General features: G+C 40.5%; 1 non-coding gene across 1 annotated transcript; it reads right to left on the reverse strand.

Moving 5' to 3' along the window:
- Window positions 1–961: 961 nt before the first annotated feature.
- On the reverse strand, window positions 962–1,068 carry LOC146935522 (small nucleolar RNA R71). The gene has a single exon (XR_015033616.1). It is a non-coding gene; the product is annotated as a small nucleolar RNA R71 (small nucleolar RNA).
- Window positions 1,069–3,302: the final 2,234 nt, after the last annotated feature.

The raw sequence follows: 3,302 nt of genomic DNA on the forward strand, positions 1-3,302 counted from the left end.
TTCAAGGGTCCCAAAGGCAATCACCCATGAGAATAGGTGTGGTTGTTGGAGGGATACACTCACTGACTTCGAGAGGAGCTGTGATATGCTAAAGAGAAACTTGTCCTTAGTAATTAGGATTAACGTTTAATTATAAGTTTAAGGCTTGCTTGTGAAAAGATTCGTTATTATGATGAACCAATGATCCCGAGGCTTTTTATTATCATTGTTATTTACTTTCAAAAACTGCACTCTCCAACTTCTTAATTCTTTCTCCTCTAATCAATATCTAAAAGTTAATTAGATTGACCAACTCCCTAGCGGAACGATACTCTTACTTACTACTATTACTTCGATAGGCCGTGCACTTGCGGTTTGGCGCTATCAAGTTTTTGGCGCCGTTGCCGGGGAGTTAACTAATTTAATTAGCTTTTTCTTAGTGATTAGAATTCTCTCTTCTTCTTCCTCTTTTTCTTTTTATTTTTAACTTTTTTCTGTTATCGTTAACTTCTTGGGTTCTCAACCTTGTATGCGAAGAACTAGAAATCAAGCGGTATTCATACCCGAGATCGAAAGGTTCTTACATAGAAGGAGGAGAGCAGCACAAAATAACACCGACATGGCCAATCGCACTCTCAAAGAGTATGCAACGCCGTCTACGGCTGAGCCACAAGCTGTTATTGTGTACCCAACGGTTGAGGATGACAACTTTGAAATCAAGCCTGCCCTACTTAACTTGGTGCAGCAAAACCAATTCTCGGGATCCCCCACTGAGGATCCCAATCTTCACATCTCTGTTTTCCTACGAATTAGTGGAACCATGAAGGAGAACCAAGAAGCCGTAAGACTTCATCTCTTTCCCTTTTCCTTAAGGGATAGAGCTAGCGCTTGGTTCCATTCCCTCGAAGTCGGTTCCATTACTTCATGGGATCAGATGAGGCAAGCATTCCTTGCCCGTTTCTTTCCACCATCTAAAACCGCTAAACTTAGAGACCAAATCACGCGGTTTAACCAAAAAGATGGGGAATCTCTCTATGATGCGTGGGAGCGTTTCAAAGAAATGCTAAGACTTTGTCCCCACCATGGCCTAGAGAAGTGGCTTATAGTCCACACTTTTTATAATGGCTTGTCTTATACCACTAAGATGTCTGTTGATGCAGCTGCAGGTGGAGCACTTATGAACAAGAACTACACGGAGGCGTATGCCCTAATTGAAGACATGGCTCAGAATCATTACAAATGGACCGACGAGAGAGCCATCTCTAGTTCTTCACCCTCCAAAAAGGAGGCAGGTATACACGAAGTCTCTAACTATGATCACCTTGCTTCTAAAATTGATACACTAACTGAAAAACTTGAAAAATTCAATGTTAGTGCTATCAACTCTGCATCTACTTCTTCTTGTGAAATATGTGGTATAGCTGGTCATGCTGGTGTTGATTGCCAACTAGGTAGTGCTATTAATGGTGTTGAGCAAATGAATTATGCTCAATACAACCAAGGGATGCGACAAAATCAAAATTTTTATAAAAACCAAAATCCCTATGGACAAGTAGCACCACCCGGTTATGCAAACAACCAAAGATTCACTCAAAAATCCAATTTGGAAATTTTGTTGGAAAACTCTATTGCCAACCAAAACAAACAACTTCAAGAACTCAAAAACCAAACTGGATTTCTGAATGATTCTCTTTCCAAGCTCAATACCAAGGTTGATTCTATTGCTACTCACTCTAAAATGCTTGAAACTCAAATCGCTCAAATAGCCCAACAAGTGGCTACATCTTCCCAAACACCGGGAGTCTTTCCTGGTCAAACCGAAGCCAACCCCAAAGCCCAAGTTAATGTCATATCTTTTAGGGGTAGTAAGTTAGGCGAAACTTTTGCCAAGGTTAAAAACATTGGGAAAGAAAATGTCAAGCCCTTAGGTGATAAAGTTGTGATAGAAGAAGCTAAACCACTTGAAGAAAACAAAACTCCATCCCCCTTAAATCCCGAAAAGCTTAAATTAGAGGGTAAATTTGAAAAATTTGTTAACATACTTAGGAAGATTTGCATTAAACTTCCCTTTGCTGAAGCTTTGTCTAGGATGCCTCTTTATGCCAAGTTTTTAAAGGAAATTTTTTCAAAGAAAAGGGCTATAGAGCATAATGAGACAATAGCCTTGGCTAAGGAAACTAGTGCAAACATCCAAGAAGCACCCCCTAAGCTTAGAGATCCAGGTAGCTTTGCCATACCATGTGAAATTGGGAAAGAAACCATAAACAAAGCCTTATGTGACTTAGGAGCTAGTGTTAGTTTGCTGCCTTTGTCTCTTCTTAAAAGGATAGGGATAGGAGAATTGAAACCTACCGAAATGGAACTGAAGATAGCTGATCGTTCTACCATGAAACTTGTAGGATTTGTCGAGGACATACCTGTTAAGATAGAGGGGATATACATCCCCACTGATTTTGTAGTCGTTGACATTGAAGAGGACGATGACGTCCCTATAATCCTAGGTAGACCCTTCCTTGCAACTGCGGGAGCTCTCATTGATGTGAAACTTGGTAGGATAGTCTTTCAAGTGAGTGATAAAATGGTAGGATACGAGTTGGAAAACGTTATGAAAGGTCCCGCTCTTTACTCTTGTTGCATGCTTAACGATCATGTTGTGAAAGAACGTTTTATAGCGTCATCTACACAATATGATATCTTTGATCCATTCTAAGGACTCTTTCTAACCGTCAAGCTAATGACATTAAAAGAGCGCTTCGTGGGAGGCAACCCACGCATTTAATTGCTTTTGTTTTGTTTGTTTTTCTTTGTTCTAGGATGTTTTGTAGGTAATTGTCCGAGTAAGATTCAAGAAAATGAAAATTTTTGAAGCCCCCTGGACCAGAAGGTTGGCACGGCCCGTGCTAAGACTGGCACGGCCGTGCCAGATTTTTTAAGCAAAACTGAAGGTTCAAAGTCAGAATGATGGCACGGCCCGTGCCAATAGGTGGCACGGCCGTGCCCGACTTCTAGCACCCTATAACATCAAATTTTTCTTCCTTCTTCCTCATTCACAAACCACAACCCTCTTTCATCTTTCAAACTTCTCTCTAACCTCCATAACCTTCAAACCTTCAAACCACCATATCTCCCTCAATTCTTAACCAAATCACTCCATTCTTTCACCAATCAACCACAAACTTCACCCAAAACAAAAACCACCAATCAAAAACATCTTTCATCCATCCAAACCCACAATTCACCAAAACCCTAATCCTTCAAAACCTAACCCAAACACCACAAAACCTTAACCAATCTCCATATCCAAACCAACAAAACTTCCTTAA

The sequence above is a fragment of the Medicago sativa genome, chromosome 3, assembly GCF_051527215.1.
Source record: "Medicago sativa cultivar Bolivia chromosome 3, Bolivia_mono, whole genome shotgun sequence".
Lineage (NCBI taxonomy): Eukaryota > Viridiplantae > Streptophyta > Magnoliopsida > Fabales > Fabaceae > Medicago > Medicago sativa.